At 50.9% G+C, this 20,806-nt stretch overlaps 1 long non-coding RNA gene across 2 annotated transcripts; it reads left to right on the top strand.

Moving 5' to 3' along the window:
* The first annotated feature begins 2,523 nt into the window (after positions 1-2,523).
* LOC132665402 (uncharacterized) lies at positions 2,524-11,304 on the top strand. 2 transcript variants are annotated; one of them, XR_013551362.2, is made up of 4 exons: positions 2,524-2,596; positions 3,016-3,197; positions 5,722-5,881; positions 8,963-11,304. It is a non-coding gene; the product is annotated as an uncharacterized LOC132665402 (long non-coding RNA). The 2 variants fall into 2 exon arrangements; XR_009604126.3 differs by lacking the exon at positions 8,963-11,304 and adding an exon at positions 6,379-7,749.
* Positions 11,305-20,806: the final 9,502 nt, after the last annotated feature.

Below are 20,806 nucleotides of genomic sequence, written 5' to 3'. Positions count from 1 at the left end.
ATCTCACGGTTTGTGAGTTCGAGCCCCACATCGGGCTCTGTGCAGACAGCTCAGAGCCTGGAGCCTGCTTCAGATTCTGTGTCTCCCTCTCTCTGCTCCTCCCCCACTTGTGCTCTGTCTCTCTCTGTGTATATCAAAAATAAAAAAAATGTAAAAAAAAAAATTAGAAAAAAAAATCAGGATCAGGAGGGGCACCTGGGTGGCTCATTCTGTTGAGCGTCTGACTTCAGCTCAGGTCATGATCTCACGGTCTGTAAGTTCGAGCCCCACACCAGGCTCTGTGCTGACAGCTCGGATTCTGTGTCTCCCCCTCTCTCTGCCCCTCCCCCGCTCGCGCTCTGTCTCTCTCTCCCTCAAAAATAAATAAACAGTAAAAAAAAAAAAAAAAACTTAAAAAAAAATCAGGATCAGGAATCAGACAGAGATGAATTGGAAACCCAGCCTTTTCACTGGCTGTGCCGTCTCAGGCAAGCGTCTTTACGCTGCTGAGCCTCGGTTTTGTCATCTGTACAAAGCGAATATTAACCTTAGGCTTACTGTGGGTGTCCGATGGTCTGGTAGGGGTAGAGTGGTCAGCCCAGTGCCCGACATACAGACAACACTCAGAAAAATGTCACTGCCCCTTTGCCTTGTCTGCCGGTCACCCACACCATCTTTCCTTCAGTTCTCCTTAGAGCGCAGCGAGGCCGTGATTCATGACCCTTCTCCCACCCAAGCCGCCTCGACTTCCTGGTACTCTGTGTCCCCGTGCCCTGATCCCAGCATGAGATTGCTACTCGTTCCCGTTCCCGCCTCACCGCGGGGCACAAAGCCCTTTCTCTGCTTGTTTGTTCTTTCCTGTTTGCCGAGAGTTGATGTCATTAGTTTAATGCGGGCTCTATGTCTCTGCAACTCGCTCTGTTTATACTACAAGGATGCTCAATGGTGTTTGGTGACGATGGTGTAGTACAAATGACAGCTGAGTCAAGAACGCCTTCGCACTGGCCTGAATCAGCCAAGGGAGGGTTTTAACCATCTTTCTTACCGCAAACAGATGTTTAGCACGTAATAAATGCTAGGTGGGAGGCGGGCAGAGATGGGCCGGATCGGTCTCCCTCCTGTTTGTTTATCTGCACGATCCGAGCTTTTGGAGGGCAGGGACCGTGTTCTGAGCGTCGTCCCAAGGTCCAGGGCTTAATGCGGTGTGTGGCACTTAATGAGTGATGAACACATATTTGTTTTTTTTCCCTGTTCATTTGAGAGTTCCTTTTGAACTTCCCACTGTATGTGGGGCCCTGTGCTCGACTTTGGGAAGACGACAATGAACGAAACAGGCAGTCTGTTTCTTTGGGTGACGGACGTGTACATGAGTAATTCAATTCACAACGGCAAATCCTGGAGCAGAGACGTGCTGAATCCCTGGTCAGTGTTCCCCCGAGGGCTGGCGGAGGATAAGCGTTGGAGCCGGGTTTTGATGGAGGAGTGGGAGTCTATCAGATGGAGAAGATATTCCAAGCGGAGGGAGCGACGTGTAGAACCTGATGTTTTAGGGAACAGCAAATGGCTTGTTCTGACCTGAGCTCAAAAGACTGGGTGAGGGAATGAATCTGGAAAGATCATTTTAAGGCAAAAGGTAACAATAAAAGGATTTACATGGAATCCCTTAGCCAGATTTGTGTTTTCTTTTTAAAAGAAAAACATTTTTTTAATGTTTATTTTTGAGGGAGAGAGAGAGAGACAGAGTAAGAATGGGGGAGGGGCAAAGAGAGAGAGAGGGAAACACAGAATCCGAAGCAGGCTCCAGGCTCCCAACTGTCCGCACAGAGCCTGATGCGGGGCTCGAACTCACAGATGGTGAGATCGTGACCTGAGCCGAAGTCAGATGCTCAACCGACTGAGCCACCCAGGCGCCCCCAGATTTGTGTTTTCTGAAGATCTCCGTGGAGGTCGGATGGAGGCTGGGCTGGGAAGACGGCAAGCAGACGCTGCTCCTGAAGGACGCAGTGGAAACACTCGGAACCTAAGACCTTCGGTCTCCGATGACGTTCACGTACCCTGACTTCCTGATCTGTAGCTTTTCCCCCCGGTGTAAATAAATCCCCCCGCGGCTGATTTCAAGCTAGCAGCGTGAGGTCACCAGAGGCAGACTTGGCAAGAGGTTATGTAGCCCCTTTGCGGACACAGTGAAAAATATCAGGGCTGAAGTATTTCCGCGTGCCCCCCATGGAGCAGGCTCCATGGGGAGAAGGTGGGGGAGAGAGTTTTGGACATTGTAGGCAGGTGACCCAAATGTGAGGTGGCGGGCAGAGGACAGGCCAACATGCAATCCACTCTGTTTCCATTAGCACTGGCTTGTCCTTCCTAGACACGAGGTTTGGGCGGGATGGCCCGATGCCCTGTGCCCAACCGGTGCGAGCAATGAGTGAACCCTGTCCCCAGACGGCGGCCGTTGGCTCAGGGATGAGTATTTAGCCGATCAGAACCCGTGACATGTGAGAAGATGCTTCTTTGGGCTCCTAAGATTGTCTTCTTTTTTCCTTTCCAAGGGAACCACCAGAGGAAGCCCTCTGCCTTCCTCGGAATGGGCACATGAGAGGGCTTGTACAGAAGTTCAAAGGTGAGCTGACACCTTCTAAGGCTAACACTTTCTAAGACACAGTGGGGAGACGGAGGACAGCCGGGGGGGCTGGTTTGAACCCTGTTCTTCTGATTCGCCCGATCCGACATGGGCATTTTGGTTGTGTGGACCTATAAATCTTCCCTTTGGGTGAAGCCAGTGTGGCTTGTTTCTGTGCTTTCCAACCGATGGCGCGATCCTCACTCTCCCCGACACCCATTTCCACCTTCGGGACCCCAACGGAATGGCCAACGCTGAAGGCACAGCCTGTTTGAAAGGCGGATCCAACGGCTACCGCCTCGAGAAGGTTTTGTGCAGCCCGCCTTAGTACCGGGCGGTCGAGGCTGTGAGTCCGCCCCCGGGGGGGGGATTCTAGGAGACGCGGATTGGGTTTCGATTGCCTTATTCTTTACCCACAGATGGATTACCATCTGCCACGCGTTAGGCTCCGTTCTAGGGGTTAGAGATATAGCGGAGAACGAAGATCTGCATTCACGAAGTTGACACGCACTCCTTCCTACCTGTTTGCTTATTGAATGCCAGGCCACTGTCTCAAGTGAACGGGGGACATCTGATTACCCTCTTTGGCAGAAGAGGAAAGGTGAGACTTAGAGAAGCGGAGTGATTTGCTGAGGTCTCCAGCTGGCACGTGGTAGAGCGGGGTCGAGCATCCAGATCTCTTGACCTCTTTTGAGGTCTGTTACCTTTTACCTACGAGCACACCCAGCATCCTCTCGTCCTTTCTTTTCTGAGCACCGTGTTCACGCTGGATCTTTTCTGCCTCCCTCCAGCTCCTCTCCCCCTCGTTCTCTGTCCTCTGCCCAGGTAGCCTACCTACCTGGATAGAATCAACGGGCTCCTTTGCCCCCCACCTTCCGGGTTGCCTTGGTCTGGCTGTGCCCTTGGACTCGAGGTCGCTACGTCTGTCCAGGGAGCCCTCACTACGTGACTCCCTCTTCCTGGGTCTGGTAACCACCTGTGTGTCTTCCTCTCAGCCTCAGGAATATGTGTGTCAGGCATTTCAGGGCTTGAGTCATGAGTTGCAGAGAATACAAAGCAGTGTGCCATAGTGACCACGTTTGTACCTAAGAAGGAATTGCAGACCCGGGCTCCAGAGGGTGACAGGCAGCCACATGATCTGGGTGACCGCTGGGGCAAGGCAGATGGAAAGGCACTTGAAACAGATCTGAACTCAATTTCCAGCCCAGAGCTCAGAGTCACAATCCGGAGCCTGAGGTCCATCCTAGCTCAGCTGAGTGTAGTTGACTCACAGATCTGTGAACGTGAGAACAGCCGACTGTCCTCATAATCCAGCGAATTTGGGGTTAGCTCGTTACGCGGCATTGTTGCGGCCTCGCTGACTAATATAAACGGCCTCATAGGTGGCGATACTGAATCGTCACCCCTTGTGTAACTGCCAAAACAGGCAACTCTCCCACTGAGAGGGTTTCTAATGCAGTCATTGGGGCGGCCCGTGAACCCCATGCCGACTTAACTCTGTTATTTCTTTTCCTGAGAACTTCTGGTCTCTGTGGTTAGACGGGGTTTGTGAGCATGTCATTGGAAACAAGACCTATGGGGCAATGAATTTAAAGAACGGGAAGACCTTCCCCTACCACTTTTCACTCCCCTCTCCTGCTGCCCATTAAGCCATGGAAGTTAGCATACCTCAGAGCTTTGAGTGACTCAAAATTTATTTGGGAGAAGGACACGTGGATGGTGACATGTGGAAGAAGTTACTTACCCAACACGGATGATGTCATTGAAATGGAGAAAGGCAGAAGCCAAACCAGTAAGGGACATTTCCTCTAGGAAACGGCGTGCCCTGATGTATGGAGTGTTTGACTGTGTTCGGCACGAACACAACTTAGCTTTTCTTTTTATGAAAGCCATAAGCATTTATAAAATTCCACCCCTTCTACCCTTCACCTAACTTATGAGTCCTTTAGCTCTAACCTCCTTTTGACCCGCAGCTTATATAGACCCAAGTCATTTAAAACTCAATCCAAAGTGAAACACGTTTCAGCCATGGTAAAATTAATTCCCTCGTTCGCCATTGGTCTGGGACCTCATGGGGGAATCTGTGGCTTGAGGGGGGGCTGGGGAAAAGGCAAAGAAGGAGAGTTTTGTGATCAGAAAGAGGCTTCTAACAGGAAAGATATTTATAAAGCTGCATTTGGGTACTGTTCAGTTTGGAAGGAATTTGTTATAATGGCAATATATAAATCTTTGAATGGCCTCATAAATCATAGCGTCAGGCCCAGCCAATCAGAAGCCATGAAAACCTGGCGCTTTGGAGCACTCAGTCGTTACTAGAAAGATCCTGTGTGACTCTTTGGAAGTGGAATCGGAAAATCTGGCTACATTTGGGGGGGTGTGGAATGTCTCGAATTACTCCTCAAACATTTTAGATTTGATAAAACCCAAGACACGGCTTTTCCAGCCCCACTTCCCTTCTCCTCCACCTCCGATAATTATTAAACCCATGTGTACATCAAGAGAGGCTTAATTCATGTGTTTCTGATTCATTTACACTTAGCTCCTCAAAATATTGTTTTTAAAGGGCTGTTTGTTGTCCAAAAAGCCTTTTCCCCCTAAAGCTTGAAAGCTTAACTTCGCAGAAGCAGGAAGCTGCTTCTTTGCCAAGAGTAAAAACGGGTGACAAGTCCAAAGGGTTTTGAAGTACGGGTAACGAATGTTCAAACAGGTTCTGAGCTGAGCCAAGTCGAGTTTTCTATCTCTGAGAAATCTCGAGAGAGCCGTGGGGCGAAAGTTTCAAGGAACGTCATCTCTTCCCAAACCCCATGAAATTGTATTCCGGTGAGGATGGGGGCCAAAGCAACCAGAAATACAAAACGCAGGGATGGGGCGGGGTTGGGGGGGGGCGGAGACTGAGGACCGTGGCCTTGTGGAATGGCAGAGACTTGTCTTTTGAAAGTTAGCAAAAAGGCCGCCTGTCTTATGTCACGGTGAAGTCACTAATGGTGTTTGGGGGGCTTTCCCTGCCTCCGGGACTCACGTCATTGCGTTCCTCCCGCTCAGGCAGTGATGTCCACACTTGCGACGTGTATTAACTCACCCGACGCCTCGATGAAGGAGTGATCGTTAGTATCCCTGTTTTACAGAGGGGGAAACCGAGTCACGGAGACGTCGGCTTCCGCTTTGGGACAGGAAGGCGTGAGGTGGGGCTTCCAACCCCGTTCGTCTGCCTCTAAAGCCTGAGCCTGTAAGACCTCACGGGGCACGGCTTGTGGCCGGTGTGTGACTCGTTCATTCGCCGAACAGGTATGGGTGGAGATTTTGCTATGTGCCGGCCACTGGGGATACTGCGGAAAGGAGGAGGTATTGTTCCCCCCCCAGGGGACGTGATGTGGGGGTGGAAGACACACATCAGACCAATGGATGGTTTGAGCTGTGAGAAGCGTGAGGGAGGAAAAGCACAGGCGTAACGGATGTGGCCTTGCAGGGTGGGGCACGGCGGGCTGGGTCTGGGCGGTCAGGGAGGACTGTCCTGTGTTCCTGTTGTTTGTCTAACAGACTTGAAGGTAGCGTTATGGGTTGGACAGGGGGGGTGGACGGGACTGGGCGTGAGTGTTAGAAGCCGCCCCGACCGTCGTGTGCAGGTGGGCAAGAGTGGGCGTGGAAGAACTTGACCCCTCCTGCGGTCATGCCCGGGAGGTTCGGCTAAATTCTTCAGCCCGATCGCCCCCGAAAGGCCGGTTTCCCATCACGTCCTCCCTCCGCAGCGTTGATGCATTCGTGAAGTTGTCCTTTCTGTACAGCCTGCCGGGCTCCGAAACTGCCCTGCCCGATATGGTAGCCGCATGTGGCTTTCGAGATTCAAACGAAGTAAAACGGAAGGTTTGGCTGCTCCGTCTCTGCGAGATCAAAAGTGTCCTGGATATGTCACTGCGGAAAGTCCTAGCGGCCAGCAGCGGCCCGGGGAAGCAGGTGAACAGGTCTCTACTTGGCTTTCAGTTCCGGGGGCCAAGTCCCAGGTATGGGAATCTCACGGACCAGTAAGAACCTTACAAACTACGTGCAAAGAGTGGAAAGAGCTGGAGAAGTTACTGGCGATGCACGTGACTGACGAAGGGCTCTGGGCGGGAGACGCACAGAACGCCCCCCAAATCACAACAAGACTCGAACAGGCACTTTCCAAAGGAGAGCGCCCAGTCAATGCGTCTATGAACCGGTGCTCAATCTTCTTAGCAATCAGAGGAGGGGCGGTTAAAGCCGCAATAAGATACTACTCACACCCATCAGAGCGGCTCAAATTAAAAAGACACTCGATACAGAGTATTGGCGAGGATGTAAAGGGCGTGACGGGCGCAGTGTCTTTGGAGACCTCAGCAAAGTCGGATGTATTCCTACCTGTGATCCGGCAATGCCACAGCTTGGGGCGTGTGTGTGTATGTGTGTGCGTGCCAGCAGACGTGTAAGCCCGAGTCACAAAATGCGTGCACGACAGGTTCCGAGCGGTGCTATTGGTAATAGGTCCAAAGTGGCAAAAACTGGAATTACCCATCATGCAGTGGGATGATCGTATCCCCCCAAATTGATGAGCCTGTGCCGGACCCGACAACGTGGATGGATGTCAGGAACACGTTGGACAAAAATCAACCCCAGGGACGAAGGAATAGGTGACATAATTCCAGTCGGAAAACGGGAAACGGAGTATTGCGCCAGAAATCAGGGTGGTGGTTTCCTCTGGAGAGGAGGGAGGTGGCGACGATAAACAAGGGACAGCAGGAGAGCTCCCGGGATGCTGGTGATATTGGAGTGTTTTGACCTGGATGGCGGTTACACAGATGTTCGTTTTATGACAATTTGGGGTAGAGCCTCGTTTGGTGTGTGCTATGTGGCACAATTAAAAATCAAAGCAAAAATATTTTCTGAGCCTTGTCATAGCTTTTTGTTTCGCCTACTTTTTAAAAAAATTTTTAATGTTTTATTTTTTATATTAGAGAGAGACAGAGAGACAGAGAGTGAGTAGGGGAGGGGCAGAGAGAGAGGGAGGCACAGAATCCGAAGCAGGCTCCAGGCTCCGAGCTGTCCGCACAGAGCCCGACGCGGGGCTCAAACTCACAAACCGTGAGATCATGACCTGAGCCGAAGTCGGACGCTCAACCGACTGAGCCACCCAGGCGCCCGTTTATTTTGCCTACTGAGTGGATTTAGAAGAACAATGGTTACCTTCCTGTAAAACCAGCACTTTGCGAAAGGAAAAGAATTAGACGCCAAAGTAGCAAGGACATCATCTGCAGACTAAGGAGAGTTCTGCGGATTGAATAAATGTTGCATTTTGAAGAACTTACAGACCGATGTTACTTTAATCGTTTCCCGGAGGGCTGGTAACAACTACCACAGTCTGGCAGTTGGAAGCATCTGGCTTAGTGGGGCCTGTCCACTGGCTCCTCGTCACTTACGCAGGCTTTCCAAAGTCTCCTCTTTGGAATGAAAGATGTCTTATAAAATAAATTAAGGAAGTGCTGGCAGTTGAACAGAGAACAACACGTTTCCTTGCTGCACGACTTATCAGAGCCTTTACTGCTCTGCAGTGTGGCTCTAGGAGATGGCTAGAGAATGCAGCACTTTCCATCTTGTTGGCTGACGGGACTACGTTTCTGTCGAACCCTATGTAGGGACCGGTGGTCCAGGCCACCCACTTTGGGGACTTTAAGCCTGGAGCAGGGATCAGCAAGCCAAGATCTGTGGGCTGGACTCCTATTTTTATAAATCAAGTTTTATTGGAACACAGTCATGCCTATTCATGTACATATTGTCTGTGGCCGCTTTTGTCTTTGGCAATGGCAGAGTCAAGTACTCACAGCAGAGAACATATGTGGCCCACAAAGCTTAAACTATTTACCATCTGGACCTTGACAGGAAAAGTGTGCTGACCCCAGATCTAAGAGGACAGAGTCTGAACTCTTTATCTTAGAGTGCAGAACTTTCCAGAATCGGACCCACCCCAACCTGCTTGTCAGTGTTATCTTTCTTCATCAGTCTCCTGTGTGTGACAAATCTGCTCCCGTCACGTGCATTCGGCGAAACTTTTCTGTTCTTTGTCTTCCTTAGGCTCTTCCCCTCGGCTGGACAGAGGGACCCCCTTCTCACCCCTGTCCCTTTCCCACTCCACAAGCCTTGGCTCAAAAGCCCTGTACTCCAGGAAGCCTTCCTTGATTCTCCATCTCCGAGCCGTTCAGGATGTTGGCTTCCTGAATCTCCCATTGCCCTTGCTTTGAGTTCTAGATTGGTGGTTAGAGCACATGAACTCTGCGTTACTTAGGGATCAATTGATGGGAACAGAAAGCCCGGGTTGTGCTTGCATAAACACGGCAGGTATCGATTTCTCTCTTTCAGAAGTTCAGAGGTGAGCAGTCAAGACTGAGCTTGATGTTCTGCCATGGATGCTTCCACTCCCAAAGCGACCTCTTGGCCCAACATGGCTGCCTTGGGTCAAGCCATCATCCCCTCGTTCCAGCCAGCTTAAAAGCGAAGGTGTTTTGCCTTATATCCCTTTGGCCAGAACTCAAAACTTAATTACGTGGTCACACCTCGGTCTGAGGAAGTTGAGAGCCATAGCTAAGGAGGGCAACTGACCATGTATTCTGTGCACTGTGAGCTCCCCTGACTGTGTCCGCCTCAGCTCTGAGCCCTAGCACGTCCCCTGCAGTGGCAGAAACCCGTGATTTCCACCCGTGTAGCATCCGTTCCCCTTCTCCAGTAACATTACTCCTATGTTGCTTTGGAGAAGCACCCCTCTCCCAAGGGTTGATTGCCAATCAGAGTGCCCTCCTTCCCTAGTCGTGGGCTGAGCGTGATAGCCAGGAAGATGAGCGGGGCTCTCCAGAAAACCGAAGCCTTGAGCGGGATGACGCAAAGAATAAATGGGTTTGGAGCTGATTTGTCCAGACCACAGTGCCTTGAAGAGTGCCACCCTGCTCCTGGCCACAGTGCCCGGCTTCTCGTCTTTCTGGAGTCCTTTCTTCAGTGCTTGTGAGCTACCCAGGAATCTTCCAAAAGTGTCCTGTTTTGCTTACGTCATCCAGAGTTGGCATTTGTTGCTTCCAATGGAGAAAATCCTACAGGAATACTCTTGTGTCATCAGCGCTAAGGGTGGATGAATGGAATCGATCAGTACGAGTCGTGAAGCACACTCCGTACTGGCCTCAGAAAATGGTCATGTTGGACTTCGATCAGGACAATGGATGGTTTATGTGACACAAGGCGCCATTCAAAGAGGAGGGAGCCACTGAGCTCATGGGGTTTTAGATGTCACAGTCCCCGAGTCCCCCGGCTTAGGAGGGTCTCATGTTTTACTTGCTTGTCAGATTCGTAAATCTGAGATCAAGAAGGTAAAAAAGACTCGGTCTATTCCCTGGAGACTCAGGGCAAATATTCCCCTGCTGTGGATTATTTATCTTTGGATGATATTCTGTCTGGACACATGGCGAACGTTGACGCCTACTAGTAAACAGGCTTCTTTCTGGACCATCAGAATCATCTTCGAAACCAAGACCGTCAGGCAAACCTATTAAAAAATGAAACACTCGGGGCGCCTGGGTGGCTAAGTCGGTTGAGCGTCCGACTTCAGCTCAGGTCATGATCTCGTGGTTTGTGGGTTTGAGCCCCGCATCGGGCTCTGTGCTGATGGCTCAGAGCCTGGAGCCTGTTTCAGATTCTGTGTCTTCCTCTCTCTCTGACCCTCCCCCGTTCATGCTCTGTCTCTCCCTGCCTCAAAAAAAAAAAAAAAAAAAAATTAAAAAAAAAAAGCCTTTATCTTCAGCGAGCATGATTAGCTGTATCATTAATCAACAAAGAGTCACCTTCCTATGAAAAGAAAAAAAATATATTTTCAAAGGTATTGCATGTCTCAGGCCAGCACTATTTCAATAACTTAACTGCAGTGGTTTTAGAGTTAATATTTACAAACCAACACAAATGATGGTTTCTCGAGCAAGGTTATTTAAAGAATGGCTTCTGAGTCCAGCACCAGATGGGAGCTGCATGAATGCAGAGATCGCGTGTGACTGTGTACAATGTCGCCAGTATTTAGCTTGTAATAAAGAAGGCAGGCGAGGAGGGGAGGAAGGGGCCATGTGGTGCAGTGGAGAGAGATTTGAAGACGGCGTGAACGTTTTAGGCTTTCAACCTGAGCTCTGTCTTGACCAAGGTATGTGGCCTTGGGCAAGCCATTTCCCCCTTGAGCTTTGGTGGTTCCCATGTATAAAACGAGAAGACAGGACTAAACTGTTCTAGGTGAGGGGTTGGCAAACTCTGATCCGTGGGCCAAATCCGGCCCACTACTTGTTTTTATCAATGAAGTTTTATTGGAACAATCCATGGTCATAGCTTTACATATTGTCTATGGCTGCTTTCATGCTACCCTGGCAGAGCTGAGTAGTTGCCGAGTCTAAACTACTATTCGGCCCCTGACAGAAGATTGCTGACCCCTGGTTTAGAAGACTCTCAACTGAGTCTGCACGGGAATCTGTATTGCCTGGAGTTTGTTCTCCCTGGAGCCTAGGGTTTTTATTTTCCTTCCTAAATGATGCCCATCTCAGCCCGGTGATGGGGAAGGAGGGTGGTCCCGGACAGCCTTTGAACTTGTGTGAGCCACCCTGGTGCAGGGACTCATCTCCTTACTCTCCTGACTGCTGCTAGTGGGAGGGCAGAGTTGATTCATCTGGGAGGAGGAATTTGAGGGGTGGAGATGCTCCTCCTGTTAGAAAACCACCTGAGTAATTCATCCAGTTGGCATCTTTAAACGATCTATAAAATAGGTCCTTCCTGTCCTTCTCTTAGGCCAGTATGTGGACGTTTCTGAACAGTGTCCTTCATCGATCCTTGGAAACATTTTTTCCTTCCCGTGCAAAATCATCACTGTCATTTTCCCGAAGATGTTTGGGGGGACAAAACCCATTCTGCATGTGTGTGTGTTTTGCCCCCTGATGGAGTGCTGCTGTTCTTGTTGGCCTCCTGAATTATAAATTATATTCTTTTCTTTGCCTTTTGATTTGGTCCATGGATGTGGAAACCATTTCGAGCGGCCCCTAAGGGCTTTGCAGGTAAGACAGTTCTCATTTTCCAGGCAGATGACCCCCTGCTGCCCAGCTGTGTCCCATCAAATTCCAGGGCTTTCTCCCCACGAAGGATAGCATCGATTCCGAAGTATCCACAGTCCGATTCCTCGGGGGAAACACACCTCTGGTTCTGAAGGCCCAGAGACCGTGAAGCAGGTGTTACCGACGCTGGTAACTGACCCCCTTCCCGGAACATCACAAGAGCTTATGACAAAGAACTTATCCACCTCTCCCTGAAACACAACGCCATGCCTCAGTGCCCTGAGGTCTTGTTACCTGCGGGGAATCTGTCCCCATTTGACTCTGATTTCTGGGATGAGCTGAAGACAAAACGAAGTCCAAACATTTCCGAGTTTCCGCCCTTCTGAGCCCTTCTGACCTATGAGCCTTTTTCCAGATCCAAATCTTTCTCCCGAACCGTGCCTCTGTGGAGTCATGGCCACCACAGTTCTCTGCTGCTATTAAGGGAAGTTGGTTGGGGCGCCTGGGAGTCTCAGTCCGTTAAGGGTCCGACTTCAGCTCAGGTCATGATCTCACCGTTCATGAGTTCGAGCCCCGCATCAGGCTCTGTGCTGATGGCTCAGAGCCTGGAGTTGCTTCGGATTCTGCGTCTCCCACTCTCTCTCTGCCCCTCCCCTGCTCATGTCTGTCTCTCTCTCTCTCAAAAATAAAATAAACATTGAAACAAGTTAAAAAAACAAAAAAAAAAAGAGAAAGAAAGAAAGAATCCCAAGCAGGCTCCGCGCTGCCAGCACAGATCCCAACCCGGGGCTCGAACTCTTGAGACCACAAGCCCGTGACCTAGATGCTCAACCGACTGAGCCACCCGGCTGCCCTAGGGATTCTGCATTTCTGAGAAGCTCCCGGGGGAGGCTGATCCTGCTGGCCTGAGGATCACGCTTTGAGGAACAAGGTGGGGTCACGAAACGAGGCTTGAATAAATGGTATCTGACTGGCTGGATGTTGGCCCCCACTTACAAGCACACCAGACCCTCAGTAGCAGCCCCTCCCTGCTGGTGACAAGATGTGAGACAGGGATCCGAAGCCATGTCTGCTGGACCAGCCTGGGGCAGTGTTCTTGGGACTCCCCGTGCCCTTACATTATTGAGGATGGCATTCGGCTGAACAGGTGGGTGGTTCTTCTGTTCACTGGGCACCTACTTCCCCTTTCAAACACAGTGATAGAGGGAGACACAGAATCCAAAGCAGGCTCCAGGCTCCGAGCTGCCAGCACAGACCCCGACGTGGGGCTCGAGCTCACGAACCGTGACATCATGACCTGAGCCAAAGTCGGAGGCTTAACCGACTGAGCCACCCAGGCGCCCCCAAAACGCTCTCGTTGTGTGGCCCCCGAGGGCCTTTTAGGTCTCAGATCAAATGTCACCGGCTCCTGGAGACCCTTCCCTGACCGTGCAATCGAGAGTACCCGCCGCCATGGCTTTCCATCATGTCACCCTATTAAGTTTCCTTCTGAGCCTTTGTCACTCTTGGCAACCGTCTTGTCCATTTGTTTATCTTCTGTCTCTCCCCTCTAGAACATCAGCCCCTTGAGAGCAGGGCTTCCTATGCCTTCTTTCCTGGGCACAGTACCGGGTACCTGGCTGGCACTCAGTAGATGTTTGTTGAATGAATGACTGACCCAGAAGAAAGATAGCACTAGACGGGTTCACAGGGATAATGTCTGAAGTACTTCAGCAATCCGTCCGACCACCCGTACCCAGCAGGGTTTATAAAACCTCTACCCGCCTATTGATGAAGGATTACTCTTCCTTGACCAATAAAAGCTGCTCCCGCTAAGATCTTTGTGGTACGTCAGCGTTAGCAGAGTCCCAGCTGGTACGTATCATCAAAAGCCACAGCACCAGATACATTTGGTGCCGTGTCAAAATACCACAGACGGGGTGGATTAAACAACAGAAATTTATTTCCTCACAATTCTGGAGGCCCGAAGTCCAAGGTCAAAGTGCCGGTAGGGTTGGTTTCCTGTGAGGTCTCTCTCTTTGGTTTCCAGACGGCCACCTGCTGTTAGCTGCGTCATCAGGAGGTGCTTTCCCTGTGTGTGTGCAGAGAGAGAGACGGACAGACGGACAGAGACACAGAGAGAGAGAGACGCACGCAGAGTGTGTCTCTTCCTTTTCGTATAAGGACCCCAGCCCCAGAGGGTTAGGGCCCAACACTTAAGACCTCATTTAGCTTTAATTACTTTCTTTAGGGGCTCATCTCCAAACGCGGCCGCACCGAGGAATATAGGACTTGGGAAAGGGGACGCGATTCGGTCCATAACGCTTGGCCTTAAGCAATCTTGACTCAGGCAAACTCCAGGTAAATGGGCTTATGATAAAAATATAAGGGAAATTCAGGAGAACTTCCTGGTGGAAGCGGCCCTGGGTCCTCAGAAGCTAGTGTGGGATTTATATTCTACGTTTCACCATCGAGGTGACTTAGCTCTTTATTTAGCATCTACGGGAAGCACCCACTTCTTTCTGTCTTCTTTTTCGTTTTTACTGAGGCCATTTTCTTGGGGTACGATTGACAGACACGGAGCTGTCCTCATGACAACATGATGAGTTGGGAGTTACGTACGCACCCGTGAAAGGGTCAGCACAATTCATGCCACAGAAATATCCACCACCTCCAACAGTCTCCTCCTACCTTCTTCCTTTTTATTGCATTTCATTTATTTATTTTTTTACGGTAAGAACCCTCAGTTTAAGATCTAACCCTCATAACAAAATGTGAGGTATCAGTACACCGCGAACTGTAATCACTGGGCTGCACAGCGAACCTCTCGGACACAATCATCTCGTATAACCACAACCGTGCGCTCTGACCGTCGCCTCTCTGTTTCCCCCTCCCCAAGCTCCTGGTAACCATCACTGGGCGCTCGGCTTCCAAGAGTTTGACTATTTCAGATTCCTGGTAGAAGCGAGATCATGTAGGATCTGCTCTTCTGAGTCTGGCTAGTTTCACTTGGCATCATGTCCTGCAGGGTCATCCGTGTTTTTGCAAATGGCAGGATTTCCTTCATTTTTGAGGCCGAATAATATCCATCGTATGTAAGCATATGGCACGTTCTCTTTATCCGTGCAGCTGTCAGCGGGGGCTTTTCTGTTCTTCTGCCTTGGCTGTTGTGGTTAGCGCTGCGGTGAAGAGGTCTCTTTGAGATCCTGATTTCCTTTCGTTTGGATCAATATCCAGGAATGGGATTGCTGGATTGTGGTGTTTGTATTTTTAAAGCAAATTTTTTTTAATGTTTATCTGTTTTTGAGAGAGAAAAGAGCGTGAGCGAGGGAGGGGCAGAGAGAGAGGGAGACACAGCATCGGAAGCAGGCTCCAGGCCCTGAGCCATCAGCACAGAGCCTGACGCGGGGCTCGAACTCTCCAATCCTGAGCTCGTGACCTGACCCCAAGTCGGGCGCTCAACCGACTGAGCCACCCAGGCGCCCCTGTATTTTTAATGTCTGAGAAACCTCCCTTCTGCTTTCCAGAGTGGCTGTGCCGATATCCACTCCCCCCAACAGTGCGCGGGGGTTCTCTTTCCTCCACATCCTTGCCCGCACTTCCCTCTCGTCTTTTTGGTGAGAGGCAGGCTAACAGGTGTGGGGGGACCCCTCCTGGTTGGGCTGTTTGCCCTTTGCTCCTGGCTCGTGGGAGTTCCTTACGGATTTTGGATACTAACCCTTGATCAGAGCCATGATCTGCAAACATTTCCTGCCATTCTCTGGGGTGCCTTTCACGTGGCTGACGATCTTCTCTGCTGTGCGGGAGCTTTCTCGTTTCCTGTGGCAACTTTTCCTTTGGGGGGGCTGTGCCTGGTCTCCCTTCCAATCAGGTTCTTCCTCACCTCCAGCAGGAGGGTTTCCGCGCCCACCCCCCCCCCCCCCCTTCACCGTCTTATCACCTGTTTGTTACCTTAATGGTTCTAAGCTCCCAGGGGCAGGGAGTTTGCCCGGGACACTTTCCACGCCGCTTCACTGTCTCGATTCCAGAATCTCACGGTGCCCAGTAAATTTTGCCGGCTGCACGTGGTCACGGGATCCGGGGGCTGCAACAGCGGTGTGCACGCGGGCACCCCAGAGCCTGGGAGGCTACCTGATTCCTTTCATTTGGGGAACCGACAAATACCCGTCGCGTGTTTACCATGGGCTGGCCACTTGCTAGGCTCTGGGGACGCCGCAGGGACAGGAGAGACAAAGCCCCTGCCCTCATGCGGTGGCCTTCTACTGGGGGGGATACAGACGAGACACCAGTCAGCAGAACGAGTAAGTTACAAGAGAATTTTAGAGAGTGACGAGCTCCCTCAAGAAGATCCAAGAGAACCATGCAGAAGAGAGGGGGCGCATAGTTTATTAGGGGAGTGAGTGAGTGAGTGAGTGGATGAATACAAATTAGACGCAAGGCTTCCCTGGTTTTTAATGAAGATAACTTATTGTCAAATTGGCTCACATACAACGCCCAGGGCTCAACAAGTGCCCTCCTCCATGCCCATCACCCATTTTCCCCTCTCCCCGGCCCTCCGATCAACCCTCAGTTTGTTCTCTGTACTTGAGTCTTTTGGGGTGCCTGGGCGGCCCAGTCGGTTGAGCGTCCGACTTCAGCTCAGGTCGTGATCTCACAGTCTGTGAGTTCGAGCCCCGCGTCGGGCTCTGTGCTGACAGCTCAGAGCCTGGAACCTGCTTTGGATTCTGTGTCTCCCTCTCTCTCTGGCCCTCCCCTGCTCATACTCTCTCTGTCTCAAAAATAAATAAAATTATATAAAAAAAAGAGTCTTTTATGGTTTGCCTCCCTCCCTCTCTGTTTGTAACTATTTCTTCCCCTTCCCTACCCCCATGGTCTTCTGTTAAGTTTCTCAAGTTCCACATGAGTGAAAACATACGGTATCTGTCCTTCTCTGACTTATTTCACTCAGCATAATACCCTCCAGTTCCATCCACGTTGCTGCAAATGGCCAGATTTCATTCTTTCTCATTGCCAAGTAGTATTCCATTGTATATATAAACCACATCTTCATCCATTCATGAGTTGATGGACATTTAGGCTCTTTCCATAATTTGGCTATTGTTGAAAGCACTGCTTGAACATTGGGGTACATGTGCCCCCTATGCATCAGCACTCCTGTGTCCCTTGGGTAAATTCCTAGTAGACCCAAGGCTTCCTAACTGGCGTTTTCATTTAAGCAATCTATCGGTTTCCTGCAGACACCCTCCTTATGGTCCCACAGCCTTGTGCCGCGTTTTAAGTATCTAGCTTTTATTGGAGTATCACCGTCAGCCAAAGTGAAAATCCCAAGTACGAAGCTTGATAAAAATCTCCCAAGCTGAACACACAGAGTCCAGATCAGGAAGCAGAACGTTATTGGCACTTCAAAAACTTTCTTTGTGGTCATTTCTCGAAACTATGAACACCATTCTGACCTGCAGCATTTGCTGGGGGTTTCAACCGTTGGGGTCGAAGATATTATAGAGTGGAATGCTAAATAGAGTGATTTTAATACGCGGGGCACGCTTTCGCCAATACGCAGGATCACCACCCGGGACATGCCGCCGAATAACAGGTGTCCGTTCTGTCCCGGCAAACTTGTTAGTGGGGTCTGTCCCCTCTCCTAACACCGGCTTCATCAAGTATACTCCCTCTTTCTAGTTCGAGCGGACAGCCTTTGACAGATTAGGAATTCCAGAGATACTCCCGGAAACCAAATGGCTCAGCACTCAGAGCAAACCTTTCCGCATGCAGGCTGTGCGAGCATCAGAGAGCCGGTGGAGATATTTTACATTTGGTTGATTTCATCGAACATCTCCCCCCCCCAACCCTCCAACCCCCCTTTGCTTTTGTTTTGTTTTCATTTTAAAATTTCAACTCTGGGGCGCCTGGGTGGCTCAGTCGGTCGGGCGTCCGACTTCAGCTCAGGTCACGATCTCACGGTTCGTGAGTTCGAGCCCCGCGTCAGGCTCTGTGCTGACAGCTCAGAGCCTGGAGCCTGCTTCGGCTTCTGTGTCTCCCTCTCTCTCTGCCCCTCCCCCACTCGTGCTCTGTCTCTCTGTCTCTCAAAAATAAATAAATGGAAAAATAAAATAAAATAAAATAAAATAAAATAAAATAAAATTTCAACTCAAACCTGTTTTGCCAGGTTTGCAGAAAGATGTTCAAATCAAATCCCACCCCCCCCCCCCCCCCCCCACCTCTCTGGGGAAAATTCCTCCCAGTGTTACGGCAAAGGCCACATGACTCGTTTGTTTCCGGGGAGGGTTGGCAGAAGGAAATCCACCTTGCTTCCTGAGAAGGGCTCAGGCCCTGCCCTCCAGTCTTAGCCAGAAGCCCTGGGATTAATCTTCCCAAATGACAATTAACAGGTGGGATGTCTTGAAATCCCTGCGGCAAGACCTTTGCGTCTATAAATCTGCAATGGGGCCGATGCTCTGAATTCTTAATCGAGTCTGTTTCCTTTATTAATCTCCAGGAGCGGCAGTGATTTATAAGGCGGGCTTCCATGCAGTCCAGAAAATGAAATTCATTTCACAAACTCCAAATCAATTGGCCACGAGACTTTCCTATTTCATGCTCTGCGTCACAATGATCTCTTAACTTGATTGTTCTATTAGTAAGAATTCGCTTAAAAGCCTCTACTGGGTCTCCGTGCCTCACAACAATAATACTCAGCCCTGGCGCAGTGATCACTACGGATCCTGAGACTGGACTTCTAGATCCTTCGATTAAAAAAGGGACGGGGGAGATGAGCTAAAAAAGAGGGGGAGGCTAAGAGAACCTTGACTCATCCCGTGCTGAGGTCTCTGAACTAATGGAGACCCGAGGGATCAGGGTGGGGGGGGGCATTCAAATGCAGGTTTCTGGGTCCCCACCCAAGCCCTGCCGAATCAGAACTTCTGGGAATGGGAAAACGGTTATCTTGAGATCAAGATTCTAGGGATACGGGGATCCTCTTTGCCCGTTAAGTAAAGCCAGCTTGTGTGTTCATTCAACAAACGTGTGTCGAGCACCTCGTGGGTGCCGGGCAATGTAGCAGGTGCCTGGGGTGCATGAGCGACCCGCTAGACGAGCACCCCTAGCTTCGCGGGTAGGGTGACCACTTAATTGTGGAGAATATAATGATAGTGGTTATTAACACTCATTGCCTACGCACTCGAAGGTCTTATTTAACCCCCGGGAAGGCTCTAAGCAGTGGTGACTGCCACCCGCCTCTTAGAGACAGGAAATCAAGAACCAGGAGAGTCAGCTGAAACCCAAGGCCGGTGCTGATCGGAAATAGAGCAGAGAGCGGGACCAGAACGCCGTGGACCGCGTCTGCACCCGCCTCGGGGCGACGATGGCAGAGGACTCAGCGCGCGGCTGCCTGTGCTGTTCATCGGAGGCGGTCTCCACAACCGGACGCACGCACGCGTCCGTCGCCAGCGGGGAATGTTCGGGAAACCCCTCCTGGAGGAGAGAGCGCCACGGTAGCTCGCAGCCGGGATCAAAGTTCGTTGCACTTTAGAATCGCCTGCAGGGGCCCGGGGGCAGGGGGAGGCGGACGCCGCTGGTTCGCTGGGGGCAGATGCCGAGAGCCCAGAGCCTCGCCAGGTAGTGTTAATGACCTCCGGATAGTCCGGCCCATATCGGCGCGTTCGCCGGCGGCGGCCCGCTGGGGTTGGGCAAAAGGCCGCGAGGGAGGAACCCACGAGCGCCCTTGGGTGGTGCCCAAGGAGCTTTTGGCTGGTATCAGGAGGGAGCAAAGAACAGGGGCCTGCGGGCCGAGCAAGTGTGAGCTGTGCTAATGGGGGCCGCCTGTTGACCTTCGGGTGGTAATGCTGTCAGGCACGTGATAAAGACGCGATGGCAGGAACCCCCCCCCCCGTGTTCACAGAGCGATTTTCTCGGCGTGGGTTCAAAGTGCAAAGCACTGGTGTTAATGCGGAAAGCCTCGGAAGGGCTCCGAGAGGTGGGAGCGTGTGTGTGTGTGTGTGTGTGTGTGTGTGTGTGAGATAGGCTGGACGCTGTTGCTGGACGTCTGGCTGCCGCAGCGTGGCACGTCGCTGTCGTCACTGCCATCGACATCAGCATCAACATCTTCACCGTCATCTTGGCTGCCTTCGCCTCTGCTCCGTGGAACCTTCTACCGGCCAGGCTGTGCTGATAGCCCTTCTCGTGCCTGTGTAACGTACAGCGGCCACAAGGCCCCTGCAGGATCTGGCCCCTTGAGTCTCCTCTGCCTATCTCCTCGTTCTCTCTCCAGCCACAGTGATTTCTTGGCTGCGTTTCGTTATAGCAGACATGCTGTCACCTCAGGACTTTTGCACAGGCTGCTCTGTCCGGCCTCCCCACCTGCTTACCCCCTCGTTCACCCTCTTCAAGTCCCTGCTCAAAATTGCCTTCTTGCGGGGGGCGGGGGGGGGGGGGGTGCACCTGGGTAGCTCAGTTGGCTAAGTGTCCGACTTTGGCTCAGGTCATAAGCTCACAGTTGGTAGGTTGGAACCCCGCGTCGGGCTCTGTGCTGACAGCTCAGAGCCCGGAGCCTGCTTCAGATTCTGTGTCTCCCTCCCTCCCTCTCTCTCTGCCCCTCCCCCTCTCGCACTCTGTCTCTGTCTCTCAAAAATAAATAAAAATGTTAAAAAATATTTTAAAACGTTGCCTTCTCAGGGAGACTCATCCTGACTTATATTCTATTTAATAATGAACCCTTTTCTTTGCCCCACACTCCTAATTCTGCTACTGTTCTCTACTCTTCCCCACCCACCTGCCCAGAATTACCTTTTAACACTCAAAACAATTTACTTATTTCTTAATGTTTATGATCTCTTTTGCCTTATGGGAATATGAGCTCATGAAGACTGTAAGTTCCATAATGGTGGCTATTTTTATTGGTTTTGTTTCTTTTTCTCGTCCCCAGTGGCTAGCAATGTTCCTGGCAGGTGCAGATATGTTCAGTTATTGTTGAATGTATGATTAATCTAACCCTCAGAGCAATTCTACAAGGTAGAGGTTATTTCATCTCCTTTTATGGAGGAGGGAACTGAGGTTCAGAGAGGTTAGTTCATTAGCCCCAGGTCACACAGGAGAGCTGTTGATTTGAGCATAGCTCTGATTCCGAAGAAGCCCTTGCCTACCACTCTTTGTTGGGTTGAATCGA

This window comes from Panthera onca, chromosome D3 (assembly GCF_046562875.1).
Source record: "Panthera onca isolate mPanOnc1 chromosome D3, mPanOnc1 haplotype 2, whole genome shotgun sequence".
Taxonomy (NCBI): domain Eukaryota; kingdom Metazoa; phylum Chordata; class Mammalia; order Carnivora; family Felidae; genus Panthera; species Panthera onca.
Note: the sequence above shows the minus strand (reverse complement) of the source record. Positions and strands in the feature narration are given on the sequence as shown.